We start from the raw sequence: 24011 nt of genomic DNA, 5'->3' as shown, positions 1-24011 counted from the left end.
ATAGATTTGCCTATATTGGATATTTCACGTAATTAAAACCTTACAATATGTGGCCTTTATGTGTGGCTTCTCTCAGCATAATGTTTTCCAGGGTCACGTATCTATAATTGATTCCTCTTTATGGCTACATAATACCTCACTGTGTGGATATACCACCATTTGTCTATGCCTTCGTCAGTGATGGACATTTGGGTTGTTTCTACCTTTTGGCTATCATGAATAATTGCATGCCATTATCTTTCCCTTCCTTCAGCTTTACATGCTAATCAAAGTCAAGCTTTCATGTTAGTTTAAATCAATCCTTACCTTCCCCAATTTAGCCTGGCCCAAAGTCTGTACCTTTCTCTGAATTCCTTCTCCCAGCTGTCATCCCATAGCAGAATCCCACAGACTTATTTAGGTTGACTCAAACTGTTTACTTAAATTAGTTGCTAACATTGAAAAACTCAAGAAAAATCAGTGAAGTCAAGAGTTCAGTTCCCTTTGGGGCGCCTGGGTGGCTTAGTCGGTTAAGCGTCCGACTTTCGCTTGGGTCATGATCTCGCGGTTCGTGGGTTCGAGCCCTGCGTCGGGCTCTGTGCTGACTGCCAGCTCAGAGCCTGGAGCCTGTTTCAGAGTCTGTGACTCCCTCTCTCTCTGACCCTCCCCTGCTCATGCTGTCTCTGTCTCTCTCTCCTAGAAATAAATATTTAAAAAAAAAAAAAAAAGAGTTCAGTTCCCTTAAAGATGTGCCCAGCTTACTGCAAGAACCACAGCTTAACTTACCCTCGACAGCCTATCTCAATATAATGACCACAGAAGTTTTATTAAAACAGAAATTCGATCAAGTCACTACTCTCCTCAGAACCTTCCAGTGGCCAGCCATTCCTCCCAGAATACGAGCCGAGGCCTGACGGATGGCCTCTAAGGATGTACACACTGGCCTTGTAACTGGCTGACTCTAACTCCATCTGCTTCTCCTGAGCTCAATCAGCTCTGGACTTGGACAGAGCTCAGGTCTTACTTGGGCAGCCCAGGCAGGCTCTGGCTTTAGGCCTCTGTGCTGGATGTTCACTCCTGTATCCAAAGCACAGATCTCACCTTCTCAAAAGTCTACCCTTGGGGCGCCTGGGTGGCTCAGTCTGTTGAGTGTCCGACTTCGGCTCAGGGCATGTTCTCATGACTCGTTGAGTTCGAGTCCCAGCCCCAGGTCGGGCTCTGTGGTGATGGCTCAGACCCTGGAGCCTGCTTCAGATTCTGTGTCTCCCTCTCTCTCCGCCCCTCCCCTGCTCACACTCTGTCTCTCTGTCAAAACTATCAAATATCAAAAAGAAAAAAAGTCTACCCTGACCACCCTTATTTGACAATGCAGCACCAGCCGTGATCAGCACACCTGATTCTTATTATCCTAAGCTGCTTTTTCTAACCAATTATCACCCTCTAGTATAATATATTTATGTTTTAGATTTTATCTATTTCCATTAAAAAGGAAGTGCCATAGTGGCAGAGATTTTTGTCCCTCTGATGCCCAATGCCCAGAACACAGCATGTCAGAGGTAGGTGAAACATTTGGTGAATAGGTATTAGGCCTATATTCAGCTGACATGGCAAAGGGAAGGACCTTTTAGATTAGTCATGAATTTGACAGTTTCTCACAGTTCTACCTGGTCCATCTCATTCTTCTACCTGCCTGGATTTGACTTTGTCACACTTCTTCCTGCAGACTTGAGTTTGCTATACTTCTTCCTTCCCTGCCCCTTGTCATTGACTTCCTGGTATCATATTAGTCTTTTCATCTGAACACTATTCAAAAAAGGGTCAGTCATACTTGTAGGCTGTGAAAACCACTTCCTATTCTCTTTTCCTCCTCAAGCACAATTCCTCTGCTCAGAGTGGGGAGCTCGATGAACAATTACAGACAAAAGAGCTCCTTTGGCATTTTGGCCAAATGTGTTTTCTCTCTACCTCTTCCCAAACCCCCACATCCCACCACCGCCAGTTGCTCACTACCATCTCGGAAAACCCTGCTCCTCTCTCCTCTGGCACTTCATAGACACTCCACTATGAATACCATCCTTTGTGATAACTCTGGATTTTCAGCTTTAGGTCAGAAAAATTTAAAGGTCCATTTTGAAGGCTGAGACTTCAGAAAAGCCCAGTCACTTGTTCTAAGCATCTAAACAAAACTGCTACATCCTAGGGTGCCTGGGTGGCTCAGTTGGCTAAGCATCTGCCATGATCTCACAGTTCATGGGATCAAGCCCTGCATCAGGCTCTGTAATGAATGTGAAGCCTGCTTGGGCTCTTTCTCTCCCTCTCTCTCCCTCTCTCTCTCAAAATAAATAAACATTTTTAAAAATGCTATATCCTTCCTGAAATTCCTGTTTCTGTTTGTAATGTTCAAAATCTTTGGAGATAAATGTTCATTTTGTTTACATTTCCATCTTTGCTACATTTGCCTACACCTGACTGAAGCACTGCATTTGTTGCCTAAATATACAAGCTGATCAATTTCAGAAGCTGAAACTCTGATATTCCCTGTTGGGATTATGTTCAGTTTTATCCCTAAATGACTCATCTTAAACTGCATCTTAAGCCCCCTCATTCCTTTCAGGAGTTGATAGGAAGATGAATTTGTTGTTGTTGCTGCTGTTTTAATAAAAATTCCTCCACAGCTGCCTGGGTGGCTTAGTCAGTTAAGTGTCTGACTCTATTTTGGCTCAGCTCATGATCTTCCAGTTTGTGAGTTCAAGCCCCGTGTCCAGTTCTGTGATGACAGCACAGAGCCTGCCTGGGATTCTCTCTCCCTCTCTTTCTGCCTCTCCGCCACTCATGCTAGTTCTCTCTCTCTCTCTCTCAAAATAAATAAATAAACTTAAAAACAAATTTTCCTCCAGGAATTTTCCCTTTTTCACATTATATGAAACGAAACTTACCACCTTCTTCCCCAAATAGTAAACGCAAAATGGCAAATACGTAATGGGAAACTCCATTAATCGTGGCTGTTATTTTTGTACTCATCTTGGACTGCTCGTGGAGACACACCTCAGTCTGGGCAATGGCCCTGGGCCCAGAACGTGTGCCTGAAGAACTCCTGCCTATTTTACACTTTGCTTTGGACCTTCCCTGCTCTGAGCAGCTGGGTCTGTATTGTTTTTAGAGAAAAGAAAAGAGAAGTTAAGGAAAGTAGAACTGGACAAAAACACGAGAGCGCGTCTTTGGACAAATTCTTAGGAAAAAGTAGATATGGATGGGGGGCAGGAAATGTTCCCATCTCCAGAGTTCTCCTATAGGTTTGGGATGGTTATTAGCACTTTTTTTCTTTTCACAAACACACACCTAATAATACTGTACTCTTAAATTCATTGTCATTTCATATTAGTAAGATCATATTCAGGGTTATACTGGAGATCTTACTCAGATACCCTGAACTTTAAAAACCATCATCCTTTAAAAACCATCAAACTCTATTAAATCAGAAGCACAGCATTTATTCAGTTGAGCTATACGGAGACAGCCAGTTACCTTTTCTTTGGCAGGCAGGCCAAGATTCCTGATAGATTTACCAGTGGGTCTTCATCTGCTGTGATTGTGGAACTCTTTCTTCTTAATGTGGTTCAGATCTACAAAGAGAAAGGGGGAAAAGGATGAAACAATGAATAAAGCTAATCAGAAATCTACAATCTCATTAGCTGCCAGATGTTCCAAAATTATTATATGTGCTTTGAAATGTCAAAGTGTTAAAATTCAAGGCACTTTACCAATTTTACAACAAATCCAATTCAGGGTGTGTTTTTTTAAATTATTTACAGTGAATTTAATTGGCTATATTTATAATAAACTAAGAACAAATGACTATTCAATGTGTATACAGAGTTAGCCTCCTGGGGCTTAAAATCATTGTGTGTAATTTGCCACTAATGACTTTTCACTTAATTTTTGAAATGGTTATTCAGAAAGCCTACTCCTACGAAATCTGTCTGTATCAGAAAATTAAAACACACACACACACACACACACACACACACACACAATGAATGAGATTATTATTTAGAGAGCTCACTGTGTCCTTCATCATTCACCAATTTATATAAACAATTCATAATACTACAAACAGAAAACAAAACCTCAATTAAGCCATCTTCCTAAAAAGCACAAAGGAATTGTGTACTCCATCATCTACATATTTTCAGGTAGAATGTGGCTACTATTAAAATTAATATGGAGAGTAGCAGGAGTTAAGGAGTCAAGGGATTGGAGGTTAACAAACTAAAATTAGAAATTAAGCTGGTTTTCAAGTTTGACATGCTGCAGAAGAGACAGAACTGCAAATACAGGTAATGACATGGCTAGGAATAGATGCTGTCATAGTATAAAGCACAAGGCAGGCTAATTTCATATGAAAAGTTCACTATTAACACACTTGTCTTCCTATAATCCTCACGAGCTACATACCAAAGCTGGGTGGCAAGAAGGTTGCTTTGCTTAACTTTTATTTACTTTCATATAATCTAAGATAGTCTGAGACACTGATAAAGCATATTTGAAAAGTCAGCGGCCGAAATTCTATGCCATGTTTTGAACATTTATTCATAATTATCCTTATTGCCTTTTCAGTTATTCCTGGATCATATCCTTTTCCCCTTCCTTTTTAAAATAGTTTGTTTCATGCACCCACAAAATGTTATCCAGTAATGTAATCATTCAGTAATCATTCCTACAATCTTTAGGAGCCAGATGTTCTCTTCCCTCGATTCCTAATTCCTTCCTAGTCTATCTTTTAATATTTTTCTCTAATTTCCACTTTTGTGTTCTTTTTCTGCCTTATTTCCAATAAAAGCCACTATCTTCCCTACCATGTCTGTCCTGAACCAAAACTCATTTCTTTGCATCCTAAACTCTTTACAGCTATGCAAAATCACTCAAAGGAAGCTACAAATTACCAGGACAAAGATAGCCAAAAAAGATGTTATGTTAGAGAAAACCACTCAGCCTGCTGACCGTGATTCCTTCAGAGCGGAATGGAGGTGAAGGTGGAACAGCAAGCACCAGCATCAGAAAGTAAACTCTGTGCTTGACAGGATTCATTAGGTCAAGCTAGCTTCCCATTTTTTGTCAGGACACTCCAGCCAGATCTCCAAAGTATCCAAGAAAGTCATCAGATTTGGGGTATTTATGAAATCACCCCCAAGACAGTGTCTACCTTTAAAAGGATTCACCACTTATTAGCCTGCATACCTTAAAAATGCTTTCAGGAAGACTCTACAAGAAAAAAAAAAAAAAAGGTAGTGGCAGATACTAAAAATAAGCATTTAAAAATAGTAACTTCTTTTGGAATAGGGGGTAGAAAGAAAACTATTCTATGTTTGTATATGTCCTCCTTTTTTTTCTTTACAAGATCACTGTGCTCAAAAGAGCTGTTGTTATGATCTCCATTTTACTAGCAAAGAAACAGAAAGAGAGAGGTCATAATTTGCTCAAGATTACCCAGCAAATAAATGGTTTGGACTTGGAACTAGAATGGAGGCCTTTGGTGTTCTTTAGTTCCCCTGCCAGTGTACCAATCTGCGTAAACAGCAACTTAATTTTGTTTTGCAAAGACAAAGAGAAATTGTTGAAAAGGTAGACTGGAAAGTATTTGCTAAGAATAGAAATATAGAACTTGACAGCTTTCATTCATTCACCACTTGCTATGTAACATTCAATAAATATAATTTTTAATAAGATGTTTTTCTTTTTATTTTTTCTAAGTTTATTTATGGGGGGGGGGGGCAAAGAGAGAAGGAGAGAGAGAATCCCAAGCAGGCTCTGCACTGTCAGTGCAAAGCTTGATGTGGGGCTCAAATTCATGAACCATGAGATCATGATCTGAGCCAAAGTCGGGAGATAGCAGAAAGAGCCACCCAACCGCCCCAATTTTTCTTTTAAATGACAGCCAGTTAAAGTTGGGAGAGTAGGAAGTGAAAAAGACATAACTTGAATTTCTCTAGAGTCCTGAGAAGCATAAATTTATTACTTTTGGGGGGGGGGGTCGGTGGGGAGTGCAAGATTGTAGCAGATACCTGTCTTTTAGAGGAGCTGCCTAGCCTATGGTGACCCTTTTTTTCTTCTTCTTCTTTTTTTTAATGTTTTATTTATTTCTGAGAGAGAGACAGCATGAGCAGGGGAGGGTCAGAGAGAGAGGGAGATACAGAATCTGAAACAGGCTCCAGGCTCTGAACTGGCTGTCAGCAGAGTCCAACAAGGGGCTTGAACCCACGAACCGTGAGATCATGACCTGAGCTGAAGTCAGACACTTAACCAACTGAGCCACTTAGGTGCCCCTGATGACCCTTTTATCTAAGTACTACGTAATGCTCAACCCCACGTCAGCCATGTTTGAATTATGCTACTCCAAACTCCTCTATTTTGGCCAAAGTTGGACACGTGACCCAAACTGAGACATGCCATTTGTCCTCCTTGGACCTAGAGTTTAGAATGAAGAGGGTCTCCTCTGGTCTCAGCTGCAAGCTACCCCCATGTACTCTCAGTCTATAGGAAAAAGCCAGTCAGCAAAAAGAATAAAAGTGCTGCTCAGAGCGAATCTGACCCAAAAATCCCACAGTCCCAGAGGAGAGAAAGAGAAAAAGCTGCTGTTCAGGGGGGTGGGGGGAAGGGGTTCTAGGACTTCCCTGTCCCAGGTATAGTCTACCAGAGGCCCAAAGCGTTTCCTTCCCTAAGTGTTTAAGAATCCCCTGGAGCTGTACAGTAAATGGCTCCCCTCTTCTGAGCTAAGTTTTTTTTGTTTGTTTGTTTTTTTCATGTTTTTTTATTTATTTCTGAGAGAGAGCGAGAGAGAGACAGCGTGAGCAAGGGAGGGTCAGAGAGAGAGGGAGACACAGAATCAGAAACAGGCTCCAGGCTCTGAGCTGTCAGCACAGAGCCCGACGCGGGGCTCGAACCCACCAACAGTGAGATCATGACCTGAGCTGAAGTCGGATGCTTAACCAACTGAGCCACCCAGGTGGCCCCTGAGCTTCAGTTTTTAAAGTGACTCGTGATAAGTGTACCAAAAATAATCTTGTTCAAGATAGTAAAACGTTTTTTAGAGGGCAGATAACACTAAGGGTTTAGAAGAATCCTCTCATTACCTTTTTTTTTAAAGTTTATTTCTTTATTGAGAGAGAGAGAGAGAGAGAGGAGAGAGAGAAAGAGAGAGAGCATACACATGAACAAGGGAGGGGCAGAGAAAGAAGGGGTAAAGAGAGAATCCCAAGCAGAGCCTGATGCAGAGCTTGGAACTCATGAACCATGATATCATGATCTGAGCGGAAAGCAAGAGTCAGACACTTAACTGACTGAGCCACCCAGGCACCCCTCATTACCTTTAAACAGAGACAAGCCCACACTGACATGAGCAATATCAACCTTTATAGGGGAAAACGACTGATTTTCCAGGAAAACATTTTTATGTACTTTTAAGACTCTGAGAACCTTGCTGTAATTTAATGCATAATCTAGATCACTTATTATCCGGTTGAGTCTGTCAAAATTAAACAAAAATGTACTAACCATGATACAGGAAAGAAAAACAAGCTAAACTCAGTTGGTCCTGTACTGAAGCAGAACAATATAAACTTTCCTTTTATTTCTTAAACCTTCTTAAATGTAGGAGCTTGAATAGCTAGGCACCCTAGGTGCTTGGAGAGGGCATGGAAGGGAAGTGAACAGGGTAGGGAGGGCCCCACAAGGACGGCAGCCTAAGTTCTGACTCGATCCTCTGTCTTCTAACTCAGAGCTAAGGGGAGGCCCGCTCCACCTCTCCATTCTGCACACACAAAGTCTGACAACAAGCAGAGGTTTGCTCCATTGATTTCCTCAATAAAAACATACTGAGCACATGCTTCCGGGCCAGGGACCGTGCCTGGAACTGGAGGTGACCATGTGTTCAGCTGAACGGCCTAACCCCTGGGCTACACATTTTTCTTTCCGCTCTTTGACCCTCACCACAGAGTCCACAGGCCTAAAACAGTTCACTTTACTGTCTGTTTCTCTGGCGATCTTAGGGGGAAAGAGGAATCTGCTGCTAATATTTAAAAGGTGAGAAGGTTCACATAAAACTCCGTATTCCCTTTTTCTTTCGGAAAGTTAATAACTGTGGCCCCTGGGTTAGCTCTCCTGAGTGGGGATAACTGGCTGATGCTGTCACAGGCTGCCCCTTGTCACTGGGCACGTTCTTTTCAAAGTTCCTACCAGGCTGTATCATGTGTTTTCCTCATACACCTGTCCCTTGTGTGGGACCCTGAGCCCATGTTGCTATCCTAAGGTTTTTCTCCTACATGAAACACCACAGACCAAACATTTTAAGAACAGATGACACGTCACCTCTAACTCTCCAGAAATATGAATTAAAGTGGCTTACTCATCCTCTTCCTTGCTTTCACCCTGACAGGCTTCCTCTCTGGCAAAACAAAGTTAAGAATGAAACTCTATAGGGGCGCCTGGGTGGCTCAGTCGGTTGAGCGGCCGACTTCGGCTCAGGTCATGATCTCACTGTTCATGGGTTTGAGCCCCACGTTGGGCTCATGCTGACAGCTAGTTCAGAGACTGGAGCTGCTTCAGATTCTATGTCTCCCTCTCTCTTTGACCCTCCCCTGCTCACGCTGTCTCTCTCAGAAATAAAAAAATTAAAAATCAAATAAAGAAAAAAAGAATGAAACTCTATAGTCCCCACGACCTGACTTTTCAATGGTGCTACTGGGTATCCACCTCCTCAAAGGTCAGCTGGAGTTTTCAACCTACTGAGCCGCAGGGTCTGCTCTCCAGTCACTCCACTGAACACTAAATGAGAACAGAAAAACAACTGCTAAAAAGGGAGCTGAGGGCGCCTCTGGGGCTCAGTCAGGTGAGCGAAGGACTTCGGCTCAGGTCACGATCTCATAGTTCAGGAGTTCGAGCCCCACATCGGGTTCCCTGCTGTCAGCCTGTCAGCGCAGAGCCCGCACCCACTTTGGATCCTCTGTCTCCCTCTCTCTGCCCCTTCCCTACTTGCACTCTCCCAAAAATAAATAAATATGAAAAAATAAAAAAATAAAAAGGTTACTGAAATCACCTACTGGTAAGGACTCCAACACCTCTGGCATCGGTTTCATAGATACATTTTAGTCTGTGCAGTTAGTCAATAGGGCTGTCTCGATCCCCTGTGAAAGTCTGCACTTGGAATCTCAACACTTCTAAAGCAGCCTCCATTTTCTGCTCGTGTCTGGCACCAGAACGTTTCCATACACGTCCAGGCCCTCCCTGGTCACAAAAGGTTTCCGTACAACCATCCTTCACTTCCCTTGTTGTTTCAGGTCGCATGGCTATCCCACCCCAAGCCCCAACTCTCCCAGGCTGCCCTGAGGTTAACCAGGCTTACTCTCTCTTCAGCTGAGGGGTAAGTCATTCTCCATCAACCGTAACTATGGTACACTATTTCACCATGACCCTACAGGAGAAACAAAAATATAATAAAATTGTCAATAATTCTCCGCTTTGCGCAAAATACTTGCTCAAGTCAGAAGATGTGTAGGTCAATTACAAAAGCACACGACAACAACAGCTGTAGCTGACAATTACTAAACACTATGTGCCCGTTTTCAACACACAGTAAACCCTTCACGTGCATTCTCTCACATAATATGAGTTCTAGGATGTAGAACTTGCACGATACTCCTTTCGCAGAGAAAAAATGGAGACTTGTGAGATGAGGCCCAAAAGGGGTAAAAGTGAGACAGCCGCATACTAAAGTGGATCTTAAAACTATTCCTTCTACCGCCACCCAGCACAGCAATTCTCTGTTCCTGTCACAGGAAACTACTCCTTCCTACCTTCCAGGTAACTCCCATCCAGCCTTCAAAACAAACCCTGACTCTTCAGGCCATCACTTCGAAGTCCCTAAGTGGGCTTCTTAAAAGCAGGGTCTGCAACCTTTCATCCTTGTATCCCCAGGCCCTGAGAGTTTAAGTGTTAATACAGGCCTGCGGAATAGAACTGAATTCAATGGAACCAGAGGCTCTGACAGCTACCCAAGCACTCACCAAAAGCACCTACCCTGCTAAGAACTTGCAGTTACACCTGAGCAGTATGTAGCTGTTCCTGCATCTACCCTCCCTCACTCGTCCAGGCCAAATCCACCTATAGACGAAAAAGGGGAAGGAGGGATGAGGAGTAAAGTCCATAACTCCTACTGTCCTCTTGATAGTGGAGCAACAATTCTGTGGTTCTGACAGGAGGAGGGGCACCCCAGAGGGACAGAAAGGGTTTCTCCCCCAGTATCCTGCCGGGGGACACTACCTGCTACTACTGGAATAGGGCTCTACAAGCCTTAAATCCACACGAATATACTTCGTCAAATCATTCTCTGCTACTCGAGTGCGCTCCTTCAGGAAAGAGGCAAATAAGTGAACAGCTAGCCAGTGTTTTAACACTGGAGGCATACTTATTAACACTACCAATAACAGTAACAACTTTTACTGAGTGTTTACTCTGGGCCAGCACCCATGCTAAGTACTTTACATGCACTATCCTTTGTAATCTTCACCACAGCACTATGAAACATTTATAAGTGAAGGAATGAAGGTCTAATGTAGTTAAACGGCATGCCTAGGGTCACTACCCATTGGCTCACAGTAAAAGGGGTGGCTAGTGTGATAAATATGTAATTTTTATTAATAATGCTTGCAGGGTCTTTTTTTAAATTTCTTTACCCTTCCTTTTATTTTTTAAATTTTATTTATTTTGAGAGGGAAAGAAAGAGAGTGCAGGTATCTGTGCGTGAGAAGAGTAAGGGCAACGAGGGGGCGGGGGTTGGGGGGAATCCCAGGCAGGCTCCTTGCTGTCAGCGCAGAGCCCAACTCAAGGGCTTGACCTCATGACCCATGAAATCAGGACCTGAACCAAAATGAAGAGTCGATGCTTAACTAACTAAGCACCCAGGCACCCTTTACCCTTCATCTTTAAATAACACCATCTAAAATAAAGTCAGGCTGAGTAATCTACTACAACTCTTACTTTTTTCTTTCTACTTACTTCAAATGCCTCCTCTGCTATTAAGCCCTTTCTAAGTACTGTTTGTGATAAGGACGGCCAATGCTAACCTATATCCACATTCTCATCTTCCTGAACACACAGTTAGACTAAATTTCCCAATATTCATTGCAGTAAGGTATAGCTATATGAGTCCTAAAATATGAAGAGAAACACTGGGTTCCAGTTCTAGAATTGACCCACATAAACTTACTTGTTTTGGGGCGCCTGCATGGCTCAGTTAAGTTTCCAACTTTGGCTCAGGCCATGATCTCATGGTTTGTGAGTTTGAGCCCCACATCAGACTCTGTGCTGACAGGTCAGAACTTGGATCCTGCTTCAGATTCTGTGTCTCTTCTCTCTCTGCCCCTCCCCTACACTCACGCACCCCCCCACCAAAAATAAATGAACATTAAAACATTTTTAAATAGGGACACCTGGGTGGCTCAGTTGATTACATGTCTGACTACAGCTCAGGGCATGATCTCATGGTTCATGAGTTTGAGCCCCATGTCAGGCTCTGTGCTGACAGCTAAGAGGCTGGAGCCTGCCTCAGAATCTGTGTCTCCCTCTCTCTGCTCCTCCTCTGCTTGCTGTCTCTCTTTCTCTTTCTCTCAAAAAATAAAAACATTAAAAAAGATTTTTTTCAATAAATAAATAAACCCGATTTCGATCCTCTTTCTCATACTCTGATGGCAAAATGGAGAGGGCTCCAAGCACCTAGAGGTGGACAGAACCACAAAACTTAACCCCTTAGTGGCTGAATAAAAGAAAAGGCTCCTTGCCAACCCACAGAGTGGTGACTTGAGTGAGAAATAAACATGTATTTTATTAATCTACTGGGGCTTTGGGTAGCAAAATAATTATTATTTTTAAAATTTTTGTTATTAATAGTATAGCTATAATTGATTGAAGATATACCAACAGGCAACATAGATAATAAGTCTTTTACATACATATTCATTTCTCACTACAAGGTTGGTAACATATGCATTTTACAGGTGACACAACCAAGGGTCAGAGGTTAATAATCTTTTCCTCCTCTGAACAACCAAGCATTTACAATCTGAAGTATCTATTTGGTAATTAATTATGGATTACCTCATTATACATGTTGCATTGATGGGTCAGGCAGTTTTCACTCCTGCAGTGAGCTGATTTTCCTTCTTTTTTTTAAACTGGTTTTCCTCATCTGGATAGAGAGCTCCTAATGGGAGGTGTAGGTCCTACATCTCTATATTCCACACACTGCCTCGTTAATATGAAAATCACTAGATATATATTCTTTAAATTATCAACTTATATAAATTACATAAAATATATCAAATTGTGTGTGTGTGTGTGTGTGTGTGTGTATAACATACACATTCTATTTGGGCAGCAGGCCTCTAACTAAATCTGACCAAGAAAACTGGCTCATCTGCAATGAACAGTTACTTAATATACTTTGTAAGGTGCCTGGTATACATATGATGATCACTAAATGATTGGTTTCCTTCTCCTCTGTCCCAACAGCCTCTTCAAGTACAATCACATGTTGCAAGAAGAAAACAAAGATAATCAGAAGAATAATGTTAAACTGGTAAGTAGAGGTTGATTTTAATTACAAAGAATATTTTCCTATCAGGGAGGAAGACTGTCTACAATGTTAGGAGCTAGAGCCAAATGAAAATCAATTGCCAGTTACAAGAGTATCTCATTTGTGAAAATCTGTTCTGGGTGCCTGGGTGGCTCAGTCAGTTAAGCATCAGACTCTTAATCTCAGCTCAGGTCATGATCTCACAGTTCAAGAGTTCGAGCCCTACATCAGGCTCCATGATGACAGCACGGAGCCTGCTTGAGAGTCTGTCTCTCCCTCTCTTTTGCTCCACTCCATGTGCATGAGCTTGCTCACTCGCGCGCTTTCTCTCTCTCAAAATAAATAAACTTAAAAAAATTCTGCTCTGACACAACCTTCAGGAACACAAATTCTGGGTAAGCCAAGAAGCAGGGCTCCCACCCCCACTTCATTGCTAGTGAGCTGCAGCAGGGTGCCTGGGACCTCATTTTCTATTGGTTACATAGGTCTGGCCACATGTGATTCCCTAGAGCCATGATACCATGATTTGTACCAAAACACTAATGTGTCCTCCTACAGCTCCTGCCATATTTTCATATTTTGCTAGAAAACTACAGTCATCTGAGGAAGATTTGCTCCTTCTGAGGCTGTTTGTTCCCATCCTTCATCTACCCACAGGACTCCAATTCCTACATAAGATATTGTCGACACAATGCAGACACTGGCCCTCATATGGTGACACTGCAAACTAACCACACATAGAAGGTCCCTGACCTAGCAATGTTTTTTTTGTTTTGTTTTGTTTTTTTAGTGCTTATTTATTTTTGAATAAAAGAGTGCGAGCAGGGGAGGGGCAGAGAGAGAGGGAGACACAGAATCCGAAGCAGGCTCCAGGCTCCTAGCTGTCAGCAGAGAGCCCTACGTGGGGCTTGAACTCACAAACTGCGAGATCATGATCTGAGCCAAAGTAGGAAGTTTAACCAACTAAGCCACTCAGGTTCCCCAAGAATGTTTTGATTTAACGATTTTTCAACTTTACCACAGTGCATAAGTAATACAATTTCAGTAAAAAGCATACTTGGAATTTTGGATTTGGATCCCTTCCCAGGCTAGCTATCTGTAGTAGGGCGCGTGCTCGCTCACGTGCGCGCGCGCGCTCTCTCTCTCTCGCGCGCGCGCGCTCTCTCTCTCTCTCTCTCTCTCTCTCTCTCTCTCTCTCGTGATGTCGGGCAGCAGCGGGGCGACTGCTCCCGTCAGCCACGCAACCGTGAAGGTCAACCACCTATATACACTTAGGACTATCTCGTACCCACAGTCATTCTGGTTTTCACTATCAGCACAGGAATCAATGAATTACATGCGATATTCAACATTTTCTTATAAAATAGGCTTTGTGTTAGATGATTTTGTGCAGTTGTCGGCTACTATAGGCACATTTCAGGCAAGCCAGGCTAAGCTGTTAGGTAGGTTAGGTGTTTTATTTTATTAAAGATTTTATTTTTAAGTAATCTCTATGCCCAACTTGGGGCTCGAGCTTACAACCTGGAGATCAAGAGTCACATGCTCTACCGACTGAGCCAGCCAAGTGTCCCCAGGTTAGGGGTTTTAAATGTATTTTTGACTTAACGATATTGTCAACTTAGATTTATTGGGATTTAACCCCATTAATTAGTTGAGGAAAATCTGTATAGCAATTCTCTGATCTTTACATTAGCTAATTAATGTAAATGTTTAAGCTTTTCACTTAAATATCATGTTCCAAAACATCTCTCTTCGAAAAGGTCTTTCGAGAAGAAATGAACGCAAATGTGGGTCAGTTACTTTATATGGTATAACCAAAGTATACATTTGGTTTTCTTACTCCTGCTCGGCAAACAGTTGTAATATTCAATTTGTTAATGGGATGGGCTTTTCCCCGGGTAGTTTTCCCTTTAACTTGGCAGTATCATCTTGAACAGTAGGCAATAAGGTTAATGCTATAATCAGCTATTATGTCGGCACATACGACTTTAGCTGTTGTTCAAATATAGCAACAGAGTATAGAACACCCAAGCTAGAAAAGTGGAGGTTTGAAAATTAGTTAATCAAACTCTGGGCAGTGACTTCTTTTGAAAATAAATGTTTTTATAAGTTTAACATGAATGCTCTTTTTAAAATAAAATTCTTTTTAAAATGCTGAATGAGAAAAAAAAAGCCAATCTCAAAAAATCACATTTATATAACATTCCCAAAATGACAAAATTATAGAGCTGGAGAACAGATTAGTGGTTGCCAGGAGCTAGGCATTGTGAGGGCCATGGAAATGACTGTAACCATAACAGGGTAGCATGACAGGGATTTCTGTGGTGATGGAATAGTTCTGTATCTTGATTACAGTAGTGGTGATACAAAACTACACAGGAGATAAAATGACACAGAACTACACACATACTTTATATCAACGTCACTTTCCTGGTTTTGATATTAGGTAAGATGCAACCGATGGGAGAAACTGGGTGACTAGTAACCAGGACCTCCCTTAACTGTCTTCCCAACCTGTGAATCTTTAATTATTTCAAAATAGAAAGTCAAAAACACATATAAAAGTATGTTAGATTATAAACACTTCACAGAATAATTTATGAAACCTATAAGATTAAATTAAACCCACGCCTATGCCAATTATTTTTTTTTATCATCAGATGTTCCATTTTGTACACAAACTACCCATGATCTTTATAGGGTAGAAATGGGAAGAAGAGTAGAAATGGAGCAGGTTTTATCATTGGTCTTGTTATTAGGATGCTTGCTGTTCGTGACATGAGTAACACAGACCACTTGGGCAGCAAGTGATGTGAAAAAATAAACACATGCACTTAAAGGCTTATCTTAAAATCCCTAAGACTTTGCCATTAAAAAAGACAGAAAGCTAAAAAAAAAAAAAAAAGAAAAAAAAGAAAAAAGAAAAGAAGGGGCGCCTGGGTGGCTCAGTCGGTTGGGTGTCCATCTTCAGCTCACATCGTGATCTCACGATTTGTGGGTTCAAGCCCCACTTTGGGCTCTCTGCTGACAGCTCAGAGCCTGGAGCCTGCTTCGGATTCTGTGTCTCCTCTATCTGCCCCTCCCCAGCTCACGCTCTGCCTCTCTCTCAAAAATAAACATAAAAAACATTTTTTTGAAAAAGAAAACAAAAAGGTAGAAAGTCATGGAACAGCATACCTGAAACCTTAAAAATAAAAAACCTATTTTGTGATTTCTGTATACTAATGAAGATCCCAGTGTGCATATGATTATGTGTAATTTGCAAAATACATTATTGAACTTATATGATTACCAAACAAGAGTTTTTTTTTAATGTACATATGGCAATAGTTTCTACAATTGAAACATCTCTCTGGCTAAATTAATATAAATTGCTGCCATGTACAAATAATAAATAAGAGACAAAAAGAATTCTGGAAGGTGGGGAGATGCAAATTAAACACAGCCAGTGTAAGTCATTCTCACTAGAGCTTTAGACAGAAATCTTTTTATCACTGATTAAACGTAACATTCTGGGACAACATCAAAACCATGACTCCCTGATTCCATGTATCTCGCACCTAAGCCGGCTCAGCACTGGCTCGTCATAACTCGGAATCTAAAGAGAGGTTGGCAGCACTTCATAAATACCTTCCTGTTCGCTCCTTTCTACAGTGATGCAATTTGACCTACATTTCCAGTGCCCATTGAAACTTCATAGGAGGGGGAAGAGGAGAGTTTTTCATTTCTCCTACCCTCTGATTAACTAGGACAGCAAATGCCACTCAAGAGATGGCTACCGGGCAGAAGCAAAGGCGGGAAAAAGTCATGCCAGTAGGAAATTCCACAGGAGAACATTTACAAATCCTGCATTCTCTGATTCTGCAAACAAACTGTCATGGCTTTACAAGATGACAGCAAAGAAGAGTCGCCCCACTTTACACCATAATCAGCCCAGAACACCAACGGCTTTTACTTGTTTCGGGCTCCCAGCGTGATGAAAATTAAACTTGAACTACAGACTCTTGTCCTTGTCACTGTCTTTTGGTAAAAATAAGCTTTTAATTTTAGAATGATGTTAAGTTTACTAAGAGGGTGTAAAGACTATATAGAGTTCCTTCATGTTCTATACCGTTTCCCCAATTGTTAACCTTTCCCATTAGCATGCTACATTTGCTGCAACTAATGAACCAATATTGACATACTATTCTTAATGTAAGGCCACATTTTATTCAGATTCCCTTAGTTTTTGCCTAATGTCCACTTTCTGCTCCAGAATCCCATCCAGGGTATCACATTACACTTCGTTGTCATATCTCTTTACTCCTCTTCAACACTGGCAGTTTCTCAGCCTCCTTTACTGATGATCTTGACAGCAGTTCTGGGGAATACTAGCTACATATTTTAAGTCACGACCGTCCAATGGCTTTCTCACGATTATCCTGGGATTACGAGATTCGGGGAGGAAGACCACAGTAAAGTGCCATTCTCATTACATCACATGAAGTGTATGTTTACCATTGTTCCTGTTAACTTGATCATCTGGCTGAAGTAGTGTCTGTCAGGTTTCTCCACTGTAAAGGTTTCCCCCCCTTTCCATACTATTCTCTTTAGAAGGATGTCACTAACCACAGACCACATTTAAGGGATGGACAGTTGTATTTCACCTTCTTTTAAGAGATTATTGGCAGAAATCATTTGGAATTCTTCTACATGGAAGATTTATCTATTCTTTCCCATTTGCTTACTTATCCAATCATTTATTTACATCAGTATGGACACACAGATATTCCTTTTATGTTAACATTTTATTTTTACATATTTATATATTTATTAGCATCATTGTGTTATATATTATATGTATATTGGACATTTCATTTGCATTTATTTTACATTTTGGGTCATACTTTAAAATTATATTACTTACTTGTTTAAATTGCCCCAGCTTTGACCCACTGGGAGCTCTTTCAGGTTCCTGTGTTCCTTTGACACATCCCATCATGGTGTGTTGTGTGGTGTGTTTTTGTTTTTAGTTGGTGTGTTTTGTTTTAGCACTTTCTTGCTTTCTGGCATCAGAAGATGCTCCAGGCTCATCGTGTTTATTCCCTGCCTCAGCCATGGAATTAAGTCATGTCTGGTTCCTTTTACTGGAGAATGGATTTAGAAACCAAGGCCTGGGCAACTGGGTCTTATCACAGTCTTTTAATGTTTGACACTTTAAAATTTCTACATAAACTACTTCTATAGCAAATCAACAAATTATCCTTTATGTATCTTCATTTTGTGGTATAATATGGTAAATCATGAGGAGGATGCTTAGTAATCAAACTACCATCTGACTGGCCACCTTTCAGGTTTGATGTGGCCAATAAATGCCTTATCATAATGAAGTTCCTCCAAAAAAAAATTTTTTTTCTCTGTTGTTAAGGGGGAGGCAGAGGAAATCGAGATTTAAATGCAGCATGCTTGTTCTACCCAAAAAGGTCTTCTCCTTTATCCCCTCATTAACATTAAATAGTATGTCACCTCTTAATTACCTGAGCTAAAGGAAAATGCAAATATCAGTTGGATCCGGCTTTGAAATAACTCAGTGATGGAGTTATGACAGCAGCTACATCTTCCTGTACACGGTTTGTTTATTTTAATGTTATACAGTTTTTCTTCTTTGAAACAAAACTGATCAGCCCAACACAAGGGCAGAGCCGGGAGCTTCTTCTTCGGCAGCGGGAGCACCTAGTGGGGAGCAAACACACTTCTATAGACAACTCAACTGACAGACTGGAGTTAGTCTCTGCAACACACATAGGAAAATTCGCCACCTCAGATTCCAACCATTTGTCTGTGTAAACAGGCTATGCTAATAAAATCTTCGGTGACCTCAAATTTGTTTTTTGGTGTTTTGGTTTTTTAGTAGAAAACAGGCTGGGGCCAGCCCCTACTACGGTCATCTTTTTCTCACTCATCTACGATTTATATCCAGTAAACATTTCTTGAGCCTCTACTCTGTACTAGGCAGCACATTATGACTGGTGCTTCCAATTAATCCAATAGATTAGACAAACAATTAAGAGCCCTGTTCCCATGTTTACCTCCCAGCAGAGCTGCTGAAGTTGTTGGGAGATAAGTCAGGACTTTACAATGTTAAAGGTACAGAATGGTTTGGAGAAGCACATGGCTGAAGGTCTACTTATAATGTTGTTATCAACACCTTAGAAAGATCATAACTTCCTTATCTGTAAAACAGATATAATCAAACCTACTTCCCATGGATCATGAATGGAAAGCACAGGCCTGGCATAGGCAATGGGTTCTGTAAGTATTAGTTCATGTTCACATTTTGCATTTCATCATAAACATATCCAGGAAACACTAGGATCACCCCAGTAAGGTGACTGATTCACTGTGTGTGTGTGTGTGTGTGTGTGTGTGTGTGTGACAATTTTATTATCTTTGTAAACACTAAAATCATGATCTTTTAAAAAAAAAAAAAATGTCTGTTCCTATGTCCCAGTCAACCTGTGTTTGATAAATAAGACACATTCACTCAAGAGGCATGGGCCAGGATGGAAGGGAAATATGCATTAACATCAATATCAGCTAAAGTCACCTGAAAGTTTATTGTGGTGCCTGGCACTGTGTGGATGGTGCACATGAGGTAGACATTTTAATTACTCCTAATTTCCAAATGAGAAACTGAGGCTATAGAGGAAAAGTAACTTGTGTCAGGTTGCCAGGCAATCTACCCTTCACAGAAAAAACAACAAACAACAGAATTCTACAAAACAACTAAACATAAACATCCATTGCTTACCTCATGCTGGCTGCTAATTCCTTTTCAAACACCCTGTGCTGGGGGTTAAGGTGGATGAAAGAATCAGCTAAAATGCTTCCTTTGTTACAGACATGCCAACCGGGGGAGAAGAGCCATAGATACTTTGGTCCCCAAAGGGGACTCCAAGTGGGACTTCCCACTTCCAAAATATTTTCAGTAAATAAAACTCATCAATGTCTCCCTACAGCATTTGCAGAAAGTAGCAACCCCCTGGCCTAGCCCGCAAGGCTCCTCCCTCTCTAACCCCAATTCTTGCCTTGGGACATTTGTACTACCTTCTGCGTCTGGATTGAGCTAAGCTTTTTTTCTTTAATGTTTATTTATTTTGAGAGAGACAGAGAGAGCACTCCCAAGTGAGGGAGGGGCAGAGAGAGAGTGAGGGAAAGAATCCCAAGCAGGCTTCACCTGTTAGCCGGATAGGGGGTTTGGTCCCCACAAACCCTGAGATCATGGCCTGAGCCAAAACCAACAGTCGGATGCGCAACCGGCTGAGCTACCCAGGTGCTCCTGGACCCAGCTAACTTCTTGAGGACTCAGTTTAGGAGTCGCTACCCCTTCATCTAAATGGAGTTAATCCTATACTCTTGACTCCCTAAAACCAGTTTAAGCCCACTTCTTCATGAATGTCAATATCCCCAGAATGAGCTCCACACCACCCTGTTATCAAAGACCTTCTTCCCTACAGGTTTTACCCTCCAGGACAATCACATAAAGGTGTGGACAAGAGCAATCAGGTTTTGTAATTAAACAGATCAGGATTTAAATCCTGTTTTCTATTTACAAATGGTGATCTTAACCAAGTCGTTTCATCTCTGATAAAGTTTAATCAGAGAGGCTAACACAAACACAGAGCATAGCACATACCTAGTGCCATACTACAGATAGGAAATTAATTCTCAGTCAGCAAGATCCCTCATATCACAGAGTTGGTGAGTGGAAGGGGTCTAGGCTTCAGGCCAATTCGTTTCCCATCTTCCTACAATCCTTTCTTGAGCACCACTATTAAACTGAAGGCACAGCTGTGCAACAGACAAGTACCCAGCTCTCAAAGTACATTCTGGTAATGAAGACAGCCATCAAACATTTACACTCATAAATTTAAAAGTGCTTGAGGAAGAAGAGCAAAGTGCCTGCTTACCTACGGGTTTTAGAACAAGTAATAAGATTCCTGAATGTTGTCTGGAAGGTCAGGTAAGACTTTGGTAAAGAGGCAGCATTTAAAGTAGGACCAGGAGGCAGAAGAGACATTCTTAGATGAGGGTGGAGCAGGCAAGGGAGGCAAAGGGAATCTCAAGGGAAAAGACCAAAAGACCGTAGTAAGTATGGTGTATCTGAAGAACTCAAAGGCCAGAGCACCTGAGGCTAGAGATATAGGTGGGGCCAGATCAAGGGGACTACCAAGGGACATGGTAAGGGTTTTGAATGCCATCCATCCTTGAAGCAATGGGAAACCACCAAAAGACTGGCTGCCTGTGATGAAACAGAATTAAAACACTCACTCTGATTCCAGCTTCTTGAGCTCAGGGCCTTGTGGTATCTTTTTATCACCTCTATTTTTAAAACATAGAAGGTGTAAACTTTTGATACATATTTGTGAGCCATAGGAAAGAATCTCTGGTAAGGACGGACTCAACCGCTTCTCCCTCATTAATCCCACAGCTGATGCTTCTATTAAAGGACCTATCACTGATTACTATAGTCGAGTGTGGATCTCTTTTCACTGTTTGGTCTAAGTTCTGGAAAGCAAAGTAAGTATCTTATTTATCTTTTCATCTCTCAAAGCCAAGTGCTCAATAAAGTCATGGATGGAAACAGACCCTCTTTTAGTAGCTTAAAATCCTTCTTCTATTTCTAAATCAGCTGAGTAAGAATCTTGTTGCCAATTCATCTACGTTAGTTAAATAGATCAGAAGGCATAATATGCAAGGACAAAAAAAAGTTCCCCTTTTCTTTTGCAGCTTGTTTTTAAGATTTTATTTTTAAGGGCGCCTAGTGGCTCAATCATTTAAGCAACCCACTCTTGCTTTCAACTCAGGTCATGGTCTCACGGTTCATAGCTTTGAGTCCCACATCAGCCTCCTTGCTGGCAGCTCAGGGCCTGCTTGAGGTTTTTCTCTCTCTCCTCTCTCTCTGTCCCTCCCCTGCTCCTGCGCTTGCTTGCTCTCTTGCTCTCTCTTAAAATAAAGTCAAAAGAATTATTTTAAAAAATATTTTAAGTAAACTCTACACCCAATGGGGGCTTGAACTCACAACCCCAAGATCAAGAGTTACACGCTCTACCGAGTGAGCCAGCCAGGTACCAGTGCAGCTTAACGTTAATAAAAACCCATTTCAGCAATGTGTGATTAAAAGTGCAATTTTTGTATTTTAGGATAAATCACTTGTACAGTTCACATGCATTATTTTTTTTTAGTCTTGGTTTAATTTTAACCAAAAACAAAATGTCCCAACAGAAGGTCTTTCAGTGATTTTCCAATTCTTCTCAGAATTGTTCAGATTATTTCTTTGAATATGTAATTACTCTGATAAGGGTGGGTAACTGCTTGGACTCTATTAAAAGAACAGAGTCATAATCAATAGCTCGTATGCTTTATGGTTTATATGGGGATTTCAGGAGGGGAGAATGGTGAGCAAACAAGATGAAAGCACAACTATGACTATGGCTAGGGTGTGCTAGTAACTCTCCATTTGATGGCCCTCTTGACCGGCCACCACTCTGGCCCTGCTCTATGCATCAAAGACTTTGACATCTATGGGTAGCATCATTGGGTTAATGCAGGCAGGCCTCCAGAAGAGTTTGGCCAATAGAAGACACTGGAAGAAGATGGAAGAGGGAGGAAAGGAAGTGGAGGAGGGGAGCATTGCTTCCTTATTCCCTCTCTGCTCTGGGCTGCAGATTCAAGCCAGGGCTACGGCTCCTGCCAGACAGCCCCCGGCACCCCACCTCTGTGGCTCCAGGTCTCTCACTGGACTTCAGTAAAGCTATCTCTTCTCTTTGCTCCTTTGGACATAATAGTGATAATGGCGTTCCATTGCTATTAGTTCCTGGGTGATAGGAACCGCACGTCACCCTTAACATTCCTCTGAAAATAGTCCTTTCATTAGTCTCCAGAACCATCTGAATGGGCTCCATTTCCTGCCAGACCTAGGAATTCAAACTATAGACTTGTAAAACCAGAAATCTCCCTCCTTAGCATAGCACAGTTATCATCACAATGGTTATTCAATCTCCCAAAGCAATGCCTTCACACCGAGCCTTGCTTGTAAGCTCTTACAATGCTCCAGCAGAAATGACACCTTTTAAACAGGTCGGTACAAGAGAACACTGGAGGGTGCTCCTGAAAGACAGCTGGCAGAATGGAGAGCCCAACACAATTCTCTAGGCAGGAGCCTGTTACATGTCAAGAATAAAACATTTACAAAGAGAAGCTACTTCCTCCTACTTCTCCCTGGGTTTCCTCTCACTAAGGGCTTGGAATCAAAGTCAGCATTGCATTTTCACACAGAACACCAAGACTCTGTATCACTGCCTGGGGAAGCTGTTCTGTGTGTCACTGCACTTTCCTGGTTTCTCAGACCTGCGGATCTGCTTACCACCAGGCCACAGCACACAGAAAGAGAGCCAACCGTCTTGTATTACTAGCCACCTGCCCATGATCTTTCCTTCTTTGGCTCTTTCATCCCAGGATAAGTCTTTCTTCTCCAACTAAGGCAAAAGATGAGCAAGATGAGAAAATTCTGAGTGTTTAGCCTTGCCTGTCTCTTTAACAGACCTGACCAGATTAGCACTTTTCTTTTCCACAGGAGAGGACTGGCATATGCTTAGACCATAATCTGCTCTGAGCTCCTTCGGATTTTTCTTTTATCAAGGGAAAAGGGATTTGAGGTTAGATGTTAACTGAAATCACCTGGGAGTGTCTAAACAATTATTTTTTTTTAAGTTTCTTTATTTTGAAGGAGAGAGAGAGAGAAGAGTGCGAGCAGGGTCGGGGCAGAGAGAGAGGGAGAATCCCAAAAAGGCTCCACTCTGTCAGCACAGAGCCCGATGCAGGGCTAGAACTCAAAAACTGTGAGATCATGACCTGAGCTGAAATCAAGAGTAGGATGCTTAACAGAGTGAGCCACACAGATGTCCCTCACCTGGGAATGTCTAAACACTCTACGTTGTTTTCACTTAGTACAAATAACCTGAAGACGACTATATTTCTCAATATTGGGACATTCTTTTGAACGAGAGTTGATTTAAAGAATTCTTCTGGGGGGCTGATAAGAATTGATGTGGCTTATTCAACAAGCTACTCCACCAAGAACTCCAAATGTCTCCCTCTGCAACCAGTAGACATTCAGAGTTAACATAAAAGAGTTGCTAAGATAAAGAAACAGGCAGACCTACTGCAGTCTGCAGAAGATGCCTTGCCTCACTTCAGCCAAGGCTAGTCAAGGCTAGTCAAGACTAGCCAAAGGGCAAGATGGCTCTTTTCTCCCACCCTAGGATAGAGGGGAGAAGCCCTTTTCTTCTGCCTTGGGCAACACCTGACAGGCATTTAGACTAACAGAACTTAGTTCACACTACATACTACATATCCATTTCTATTA

The 24011-nt window shown here is 41.7% G+C and overlaps 1 long non-coding RNA gene across 2 annotated transcripts in view; it reads right to left on the bottom strand.

Moving 5' to 3' along the window:
- LOC120220093 overlaps positions 1-24011 on the bottom strand; it is a 49688-nt gene that overhangs the window by 10897 nt on the left and 14780 nt on the right. For both annotated transcript variants that reach the window (XR_005525459.1, XR_005525460.1), the window contains exon 2: positions 3505-3602. This is a non-coding gene — a long non-coding RNA (uncharacterized LOC120220093). The remainder of the gene's footprint in view (positions 1-3504; positions 3603-24011) is intronic.

This window comes from Hyaena hyaena, unplaced genomic scaffold, assembly GCF_003009895.1.
Source record: "Hyaena hyaena isolate Hyena2069 unplaced genomic scaffold, ASM300989v1 scaffold_665, whole genome shotgun sequence".
Lineage (NCBI taxonomy): Eukaryota > Metazoa > Chordata > Mammalia > Carnivora > Hyaenidae > Hyaena > Hyaena hyaena.
This window is presented reverse-complemented; position numbering and strand designations above follow the sequence as displayed.